Genomic DNA, 11,655 nt, shown 5'->3' with positions numbered 1-11,655 from the left:
TTCAGAAGTTCAAACAAAGATAATATGAGACTTAGTCAAATTAAGTGGGTATCTTTTATTTCATATACTTAATTAACAGAACCATAATGTACATACAACATACGTGCAAACAAAAGTGATTATACCAGGGATATAGACAGCTGATATAGTACTGTGCAAACATTTAGATTCTTATCCATTATGCAATACTATCAGGGAGGCATCTGATCGGTCCCATATTAATTCAGCAGCATGACAATGACCCAAATCATTCAGCCAGAGTAATAAAGAACTAGTGACACAAAGAACAAGGAGTCCTGCAACAGATGGTTTGGCCACCACAGAGTCCTGATCTCAACAACATGGAATCTGTGTGGGATTTCATGAAGAGACAGAAGTAACTGAGTTGCCTAAATCCACTGAAGAATTGTGTCAACTTCTCTAAGATGCAGGAACAACCGACCTGCCAATGAACTCAAAAAACTGTGTGCATGTGCACCGAGGAGACCTGCTGCTGTTTTAAAGGCAAAGTGTGGTCACAACAAATATTGATTTCATTTCGGTTTCTTCTGTTTACTGAACTTTGTATGAAGTTAATTGATAAATAAAAGCTATTTGTGGCATTATTTTTCACTTTACTTTTAGTGCCTAAAACTTGCACAGTACTGTACATTTTTCCATGTAAAAATAAAAAAGTTAAAAAAATACACTATGTGCAAAAACATGGCTATAAGCTTTGATTGCCTTCTTGTTTTTACCGTATTTAATTGCGGTGCCATGTTCAGATGGTTCTTGACAAAAGTGTCTGAAGTTTGGTTTGGAGACTGTCAAGTCAAATCAAGTCAATTTCTATTTGTATAGCCCAATATCACAAATCATAAATTTGCCTCAAGGGGATTTACAATCCGTACAGCAATATAACATCCTCTGTCCTTGAACCCTTAATCCATTTCTTTTTATTTATGTGAAATTTCCCCATTTATAAAACCAACTGCATGAAAAAAATAAAATCTTTGTCCATCTAAACAAAGATAAACGTCGTCATCCTGTGATCATTCACTCGTGTCCTCCTCATAAAATGTTCAGTGTCCATCCAGAATAGTTTTGTGTAAATAAAATGACAAAACAAATGGCAAATATTTTCTCTTTCTAATCCACAGAGTTCACAAGAATATTCAATCTCCAGTCTAAACTTCTCCAAAATCCTAAAACAAACTATAATTACCTTATTATTAACACAATATCACCAGTTAACCATATATATTTATGCCAGTTCAATTCTCCATAAAGGGATGCCCAAAAACATCTCGCTGGGAGAAGAATGTCAGACAGACTCTCATGGCTATAGGGATGTTGAAAGTACATATAATCTGCACTTTATTCTTATCTTTTCTCTATTCAGCTTCTGTATTTGTGTGCATACATACAGACTTATTTATACTTTAACTTCAGTAAATAAATATTATGTCACTTCACACACCTACCCCACTTCACTTCAGAGAGAAATACTGTTCTTTTTAATACACTAAGATCAGTTGTATGTTATTTCAGGGTATTTTAGATAAAATACAAGTGTAAATTCAAATGTATTAGATCTCAATATCATTGTTTATCTATTAGTTGCCCTCCAAAGTTACAGTCTTTTTAGTATTAAATTCCTTCTTTGTGTTTCTCCAAACAGTTTCTCCAAACAGCAACAAAACTACATGCAGCTCACAGCACAATCTATTAACTAACTAACAGGGTCCAGAGAACGTAAGCATGTAATTAAAGGTCCTGTAAGGTCACGCCTCAGTCAGAAGTCCCTGAACATTTCACACACAGTTGTTAAAATTGAGTCTCCTCTCTGTGCTACTTCAACCGACCACTTCTCTGCCTGCAAGTTTCCTTTAGTGTCACAGATCAGTGTGATTATGCAACACTTTGGAAAGATGCAGAGGTCTCGTGTGTGTAACCCCTTCCTCTACACAGACAAACACGAACATTTAAGTATCATAAGGGCAACTTATCTTTTGACCTTTTTAACATGCAGTCACTTAAACAGGCTTTTACTGGCTCCAAATGTCAAATCAATTTTTCTGCAGCCTTCTGATCGACTATCCACATTTCTCCCTTTGATTGTTAAACTGAAAGACACAGTTTGCACACCATAATCTGTACAATCAGATTTTTACTCTCTGCTTGATAACTTTAATCTGTTTGGCATATTTTTAGATACATGTAAGTGACATAAACTGCTACATTTTAAAGTTTGTTTGGTCCCTTAAGTACCTCAGAAAAGAATGTTGACTGGTTTATGCTTAAAGAAACAAAATTCACCTTAATTAGGATTACTTGTATTTTCCTTTGCAAGACATTGTTGTCTTTCTTAAAAGATAATACACTATAAAAGCATAATTTACACTATAATACATATCGTGAGCTTCATAGAAATGTTATGATTTTCAAGAAAATCCAGCACAATAAACCATTTCAGTAACACTTCATTTTACTTTATATAGTATTTGTACGCAGTATAGCACTTAATAGTTTAAAACACACTGTAATGTATTTGTAAGCCAATACAAGGACATATTATGTATGTTTATTATTGCATTTGTCAACAGCTCCAACTTCTCCTGTGAAGCCTCCAAGCTGGTGAATAACCAGTTAATGAATAGTTTATAATGAAGTATAATATAGCTGTAATCATGTATAATCATATATTTAATATATTAATAGTTGATAAACATGAAAAAATCTTTCACATGCAGGTTTAAAATGTGTTAAGAACTCAAGTAGAAACACTTAAAATGTCCTTAAAAATGCTTACAACCACATTATAGTGTGATATAAACAATTGATTGAATACCGCTTATGATATTATATTCGGTCAATTTTGATTGTTCACTTAAAGGATCCGTGTGTAGGATTTAGTGGCATCTAGTGGTGAGGTTGCAACCAACTGAATCCCCCTCCTCTTCCAAGTGTGTCGGAGAACCCACGGTGGCCACGAAACTCACGAAAAACGTGAAAGGGCCTCTCTAGGGCCAGTGTTTGGTTTGTCTGTTCTGGGCTATTCTAGAAACATGGTGGTGCAACATGGTGGGCCTCGTGGAAGAGGACCTGCTCCCTATGTAGATATAAAGGGCTCATTCTAAGGTAACGAAAACACAACTTTTCTTATTTTCAGGTGATTATACACTAATTAAAACCTACTCATGAATATTATATTCCTTTTCCACCACATGCATTCAGCTAGATGCCCATAAATTCTACACACTGCACCTTTAAAATTTTAATAGTTTACTAGAAGAAGTTTACTCATCTTTTATTTCACTGTCGGATAACGGTGAAGGTCTGTTTTAAAAAGGTGTCCTGCTTGTACATATAAAGCATTCTTCTCGCTACACAATCAAACAGAATATCCGAAGCAGCTGAACATGACACAGTCACTGAGCGTTACTGTGGGTGTTGAAGCTTGTACGATGCTTTGAAGTACACACAACCAAGTCTCAGTCCATTGGCAGCTACTCAGTTCAGCCACTTCCTCTGATCAGAGTGGGGTGGAAAAAAAAGATAAAAGTGAGGCAACCGAAAGCAACCAGGAGGTAAAGAAAGAAAGAACGTTTCTACAGACGGAGAGAGAAAGAAACAAGGAGGGAGAGCCATGAACACACTGAGGACAGGTGTGTTTGTGCTGTTTGGGCTCGTGGTGCCTGTATCCTGTTCAGGTAAGCGATGCAGATCTAAAGCAGCTATTTGATTCTAATCTTATTCACTTTACTGAGTTTGATAAAAGGCCTGAAATGTTTGCACACATGGAAAAAGAAATGTATATCAGCTGGTTGGTATTGGAAGGGAGTCTGCAGGTGTTATAAGAATGATGCTGAATTTATTTAGTAAAACTAAACTCTAACATCCCTACGGAAATGTTTGTTGTCCTTCGTAACACAGGCCCTCGCTGCTCAGATAATCGGCAGTCGAGAGAGCAGTCAACCCTTAAAATGAAGTTTTACTTTTTTCTTTATTCACTTTTTGGATATTTAAATAAAGGAAAGAGTGAATCACCTTGCTGATTTATGCAAAACAAAATAGCAGAGAGGAAAGAGATTTTGTAATAGTCATCCGCTCAGTCATCCACTTTGTAAAGTTTCCATTCTAATATCATGAAGATGATTGTCTATATTTGGAACATAGGAACCAGTGATGGAAAATTATAGTCAATTATTAATCAATTCAATGCACAAAACCTTTTAGCTCTGAAACTTCCCACACAGCAGCGGCACGTTGGTTATTATAATAACCGTAGAATATAAGAATGTACATTTTCTTCTTACTCTGTATCAATGAAGAATGAAATGTAAAATAATTTTCTTTCCTTTGGGTTTAACTTGAGACGTTTGAGTTTTCATCGGCAGAAGTTTGTGTGCATTTGATGTTTCCCAGGTTTTCTGCTTCATGTCGTAGTTAGTGGGGTTTGTGAAAAAAAAAATATTCATAATGATCAAAAACACTTTCAAGTCCTGTCATGTATTTCAGTCAGATTCATCATGATGAAGGGAAGCATGTGCATAAATAAATAATCTCCCTCCAGACACTATACTGCGTATGAAAACACTGATGGTGAATTTTCACTGTTAGTTTTCCAGAGTAAGAAGATAAAACGTCAGATCTTCTGCAGCAGAAAAACACACTACGAAGGATGGTTGCTGCGAAGAACATATTCAAATATTTACTTACTCTGCTGCATGCTCATAACCTCCTGACCTTTTGAACGGCAGGATTGCTTCAATTATTTACAGATGATATTCTATCCTGCGATATACTGAGACATGTCAAAACACCAGGCCAAGTAAGCAATAATCACTCAGTATTGATCAGGCGATGTGCTACATGTTAGCTTGAAGAAAACAACATCCCTAACCCCTCAGCATACAGTTTCCCCGTTAAGTGGCTTTAAAGTTTGACGACTGACAATATATTGATTGTGTATTATCTTGTTCCAGCTCTTTAGTGAAGTAATTATGTTTACACTGAGTGAAATATACAAACCCAGGTTTTTATGGCTGCAGCATGTGAAAATATTCTAGATTTCTTGTGCATTATTATACACACGTTTCCCCAAAATTCAATCTGACATTTTGGTGTATTTAAAACTTTAGGATGAAAAAATAAAAATTTGTGAACAGAGTTTGGCTGCACACATTTAAAAATGCATACATTTAAATCAACACACCCACTGGCAGACTGCTACTTAGTACCATGTGTAAAGGAACATTTGACATTTTGGAAAATACACTTAATCACTTTGTTGCTGCAAGTTAGATGAGAAGATTGATACCACTCTCAGCTCAACTCACTCTTAATATGAAAGCGAATAGATAAAAGATATTATATATTTTATAAAAGGGTTACCAACCCGAACAATTTCTACAAATTAACAATTTATGTATAAAAAAATGAAAACAAGATAAAGCACAAATGAAAGGTGAGCTGAAGAGTTTTTGGGAAACATCAGCACAGTGGACCTTCAGTTTTCTCCCCTGCTCAGTAATACTAATTGCAGAATTTTGAAGTATAAAAATAACTTAGGAGAAATGTTGCAACTTTAGATCATCAAGATGAGATGAAGGAAGTTATAGCCCCAATGAATCACCACCACCGGCTACGTTCTCACAACATGGCTTCTTTTCCAACCGCACATTGAGATAAATGAGTCTCATCAAAACCACAGAGCAACCTATCGTGCTGACAGGAAGACGCTTAAAGTCCTCAACTGCAGATAGTTTCTTATTTCCTGTTTGAGGAGGACTTGCTCAATTCTCTCATGTGCCTCAGTATGTTGTTATTTTCCATCCCATGTTGCTGAGTGGATATCCTGTATGTCGTGCAACAGAGTCACACACACACATACACACACATATGCTGAGGCCCTACTTTTTACAGCTGCAGAGAGAAGTGAAACACTTAACTCCTCTTACATCCAGTATTGTAACAAATCATAAATATTCCACCATGAAACATTACATTATAACATATAACATTATTATATTCTTTATGTACTATATTTTATAGTATATAACACAGCTTATCACAATATTCTTTCTATTTCTATTACTATAAAAATATCAGACATTATTTAACATGCATTATATTATATATAGTGCACACCTATTACATATTATATATAATATCTCTGTATATATTTCCATATATTTCAATCTTTATAGTATTTATTATTCATACTTATACATATAGCCATATTTATATAATGTATAGTACATACAATATAGCTACTTGTTTCTTCATCATCGGACTCATTCTTTCTGGATATATATACTGTATTTGTACAACTCATTGGTACAGTCTGAGGTATTATAATGTATTAAATATAATTATCATAATTTGTTATTTAGTTTAGTTTTACTGTATTTGTATAATTCAAATAGTACATTATCTGTATAGCGTGTCTCTTGTGCTGCTGTAACATGTGAGTCTTATATTGAACTATCTTACAAGTAAAAGTGTTTATATTCACAGTTTTAGCGAAGCAAAAAGAAACAAGTATTGACAAGAAAATTAACAAAGTGAACGAAAGAGTTGAAGCATCAGTAATGAAATCCTCCAAAGTTTGAGATAGCGATACATCATTTTTCACTACAGGATGAAAGATACACAAACAAAAACTTGATTTGTACCCAACATCAGTGATATTTTCCTTATGTTGAATATTTTTTATGGGTATTATATTCCTTATTTATACATATACCTAAGTTTATTTTATTTGTTTACTTTATACAGTTGTTTATCTGTTTCCACTCAGCCTGTTTCTTGCTGCTGTAACATGTGAAGAGTTAAAGCATCAATTTAGAAAACCCCTAAAAGTTATTTTTCATTCAACCAGATTTTTTTCAAAAAACAGTATTTCTGATTATTGTGCCAAAAAATACAACCCTCGCCCCTCTGCTGCCACACACACACACACTCTTACCTCCCCTAACCAGCTCTGGTGAAAAGGGAAAAACAAGCAAATAAATAAAACTGGTGGGAAAAAACCAATAAGACTTCTTTCAGGTGGTCATTGAAGATTAATGTTGAGATTTGGATCATCAGTAAGAGGCTGTCAGATCTTATTAAACTGTGATAGTCTGTCCTTGAGCAAAAACCTGGATATTGATCAACTCATTAAGCCACTAAGTGGACTGTGGGGACCTCCTTCTTCTTGTAGTACATAAGAATGAGTTTTTGGTTGTAATTAAGCTTTAGGAGAAAAGCTGTTGTTGTGTCTTTTTGCATTTGATTGTTAATTCTTACATACCAAAAAAAAAAGCCCGTCTTAACGTGTATAATCATAGATGGAGGGTTAACAGACTGTAGAACATCATATAAATATAATACTATATTTGTGATTCATAAAAAAATATCAATAACAGAGGGTGAGGCCTTTCCAAAATTGGCTGCACATATTGGGTCCAAAAAATTCTTCTTCAGATATCACCAATTTTATTTTTAATTCTATGACTCTTATGGTTCCAGAGAAACAAGAGGATGACTGAGTCCATCTGATTAAATGATGATTTATGTAGAAATATATGGGGGCAGACTCTAAAAGAGGTGCAATAGCTGAAGAAATAATATAATAATATCATTTTCACAGCACTGACTTTGCCCAATAAAAGAAAAGAAATTAGTAAAGGATTCAAAAGAATCTTCAAAGGGAAATTGTTATTTTGTTAAATTGTTTTAACGAAAAAAAATCTTGTAATCGTGCAGTCATCAATTTGCTTTTGGTCCAGCTGATCCAGAGAACGCCTGAATTGGTTAATTTACAATTTAAGGATAACTGGAATGCTAATGCCAGGCTGGGTGACATACAACAAGGTGTCATCTGTGTAAAGTGATATATTGTTACATGAATCTGTTGAAGTGAAAAGGGCTCTATGACCAATGAGAACAGGTTTGGATGTAAGGGACAATCCTGTCTCGTACTCCTCAATAAACTGAAACAAGGGGAGAGCAATTTATTTGTAATAGTCGTGCAGAGGTATTTTTTTATATAAGAACTTAATCAAATGAATAAAGTTATCTCCAAAATTAAAAATATTTCAACACTGAAAACAAGTGAGGCTATTCTACCTTATCTACCTGTACCTCAATAATGATTTCAGTTCAGCGTTGCAATACTAAACTCAATTTCGCACAAACATATTCACACAAATATTTGCACAATTCATTTATGTAGCGTAATTCATTGCTGTCTTTGCCTGTCTCTTGTGCGGCTGTAACATGGACATAAAGTCTTACCTTATCAAATCGGAATCTGCAAACCACTATTTACATCTGTCAGATCTGTGGTTTCTCTCCGAAATGTATGTAGTGGAGGAAAAGTCTCACAAAACAGAAATACTGAAGAACCTCAAAAATGTATTGAAGTACAGAGGTTAGTTACCCCCCACGTCTGCTTGCAGTAGAATAATTTTCTCCCCTGTTTGTCCTGCAGAGCCTTTTTTTAATGACCTGGTCATCTGCTATTTCCTGGATGCGATCCTGATGGTTTACTGCATCACTGCCACTGTTTTCTTCTTTAGAGAAAAGGTGAGTTGTAGCACAAGCACATCCGGCCTCAGGGAACGCAAAGATATCTGTATTGGAATGATTAGTTGATTAATTATTTAGTTTTACTCTTCATTCAACAACTAAAAGGACATTTTTTTGGTTACAACTTCTCAGATGTGAATATGTGAAAATTTCTTCTTCTTTTTTACATTATTGAAAATGAACAAGCTTTACGTCTTTTGTCTGTTGATCAAACAGAGTAAAAAAATTGTTGTATAGCTCCTAATTAAAATGATTAATGATTATTTTCTTCTTTTTTCTCTCTCTTTTTTTTTTTACAAAACTTTGCTTTTTTGGTTATTTGCTTAGTCTATAAAATATTTTTTGTCAGACAAACTGTCCAAAGACCAAATTCATTTAATTTACAATAATATAAAACTGAAAAAAAGCAGCAAATGTTTCACATTTTTGCTCAATAAATGACTTTTTTATCAATTGAACAATTATAAAACTAATTGGTTATTAATTTTATGTTGACTAATCAATTAATTGGCTTAATAGACTAAACAATTAGTCAACAATTGATAGATTAAACAGACCTGAAGTAACATACCTGTTCATTTATAAAGTGTTTGTTCTGTTTAGTTTTCCTACCCCCCATCTGAAGCTGTTAAAGTGCCGGTAAGTGTTTATGTTTTTCAACCTCACTTAATTTTCTCATTATGACTTTGTTGACTGTTATTGGCTGATATAAAATGTGTGTGTATACTTGGATATGTGCATTTCAAGTTTATTTCAGTTCACTTTCTGTATTTTTCACTGAATCAAACAGGATGCTAATGGTGGAATTTACCAGGTAAGGAGGACTCTTACACAATTTCATGACCAAATTATGTTTAACTGTGGCTCTACTGTGGGGTATTTATTTATTGTATTTATTATTGTCTTTTTTTCCCCTGTAGGAACTTGAGAGACCAAAGGATGCCGATGCTTACCAGGTGCTTGAAACATCAAAAAGAAAGGTACGACACTACTTCTGTTGATAAGGATTTTTCACCTTCTCATCTGTTCTGGTGCTAAACTGTCAATCAACATCTTGTATTTTATCTCTAGAAAAAAGCTGCCAAGAAAAAGAGAACTGAGGTAAGGTTATTAACTCACTCACATGGGAATTACTGTCAAACAAAAATAAACTTTTTTAAACTGTGGGATATGGTGAAAATAAAAGGAAACAGCAAGATATACTAGACAGTATGTGTAGTGTAGCAAGAATCACATATGAGATATAATACCTGGGGATATGGGGATATAAATACCACATGAATCCAGGGTCCATCACTAATTTGGTGTTGATGGACGAACCAAAAAAATCTTTTGATCTCAGATTGTAAAAAAGACTGAAAACTTTAGCATCATTGTGCTGTGAAGGATGCATTTAGAATCCAGAATGACGCGTATCTTGTTAAGAGGAAGCTAGAAAAGAGGATTATTTGCATGATTAAGTATTCATACTTTGTGGTGAAGAACCACTTGAGTATTGCAGGACTTAGACAAGTGTCTTTTTATTTTAACTATATCTAACACAATAGCCAAACACGTGACATCAAGGGCCAAAAGTCTACAGGTTTTCATTACAAAACCTACAACAGCTGATTGAATTGTTTAACACTTTCATGACATAAAACATTAAGCTTTAGAGAAAAAAAAAACAGAGATTCCTCAAAGCAAATGCAATAGACGATGGGTCTCCCCCTGCTGATGTCACAGGGTAGAAAACTACTTATCAATGCAGAACTGTAATGTTGTCTCTCTTCTCCACAGTCTACCCCAGCTGAGGAGAGGGATATGGATCCCTTTGAAACTTTGGTGCCCAGTACCCCTGCTCCACGGCCAAATCCTTAGTGATTTTCTGCATGGTCACTCGTATCCCAAGAGAGCGCTCTTAACTCTGCTGTAAACTCCTGAGTTCTCATCTACAATCAGGAATAAGTTAATATTTCTTGCTGTTATGTGAGACAGTCAACTCCTCTCGTGTGTTGTTTGTGTCTGTGATAATCCGTATGGATTTAGAGCTGGTGGGAGGCAATAAAATAGCTTAGCTTAGCATAGAGACTATAATCAGGAGGAAACGCTTGGAAAAGCTTGGCTCTAAGACTAGCTTTTTTTTAAATCAATCAAGTTCAAGTTTATTGTCATTCAAACCATACATATAGCAGAATGAAAGGACATTACTCTGGGGCCAAAGTGGACAGTAAATAATAGTGCAAGACAGATAAATAAAAATAAATAACAAGACCAAATTTCTGAGAGAAAAAGAGTTTTTAAAACAGTATATTAAAGCACTACTATTGAGTGACCTTTGGGAAACAGGTTAAAACTTATTTAAAATATGAATATTTTCTTATTTAAGCCTCTGGAAATATCTTCAAAACAGAAATAAGTACAAAAAGAAGTAAGATATCAGATTTCTGTAGCTGGAACATAACTAGGTGAATATAACCAGCTTCTTTTTTGTGACACTCACCTGATTTGACTCACTCAGACTGATAAAGCCTCATATTAGCGTCAGATAAACATTTAAATTCTATTTGAATGAAACATGGATTGCGGATTTTGTGCCCCATCACTTACATTGAAAGTGCATTAGGAAATAATCTTTTAATGGTCAGTATGAGCAGGAGGAATGATTACCGTGAGCAAAACATGTTTCAATGTTCATACGGACACCTGACTGTTGTTTTAGGGCAGACTTGAAATATTGTGAACCTGTCCTGTAATAGCAACTGCCCTAAAACTAAAAAATAATACAATTAATAATACATTTTCCCAATTCTAAGCATGTGTCTCTGGATTAATTATCTCCATATGCCAAATGTTTGTTAAAATAAATAAATAAATTTACATTTTTACATTAAAATCCCTGTTTTTACTCTTTCTTCATGTATAAAAATGTGTCCAATCAAGGTAAAGGTTACACATCCTATGTACTAGGAGCAGTGGGTTGCCACTGTGCAGTGCCTCGAACTCAAATGTGACTTTGGGCGACTATAGCTAATGGCACCCATCATATAAACCTGCACTTTCTCTCTGTAGCTCCTTATCGTATTCAATATGAAGGAATTAATTTGGGCCAAAAAA

This window comes from Thunnus thynnus, chromosome 11, assembly GCF_963924715.1.
Source record: "Thunnus thynnus chromosome 11, fThuThy2.1, whole genome shotgun sequence".
Taxonomy (NCBI): Eukaryota; Metazoa; Chordata; class Actinopteri; order Scombriformes; family Scombridae; genus Thunnus; species Thunnus thynnus.
This window is presented reverse-complemented; position numbering follows the sequence as displayed.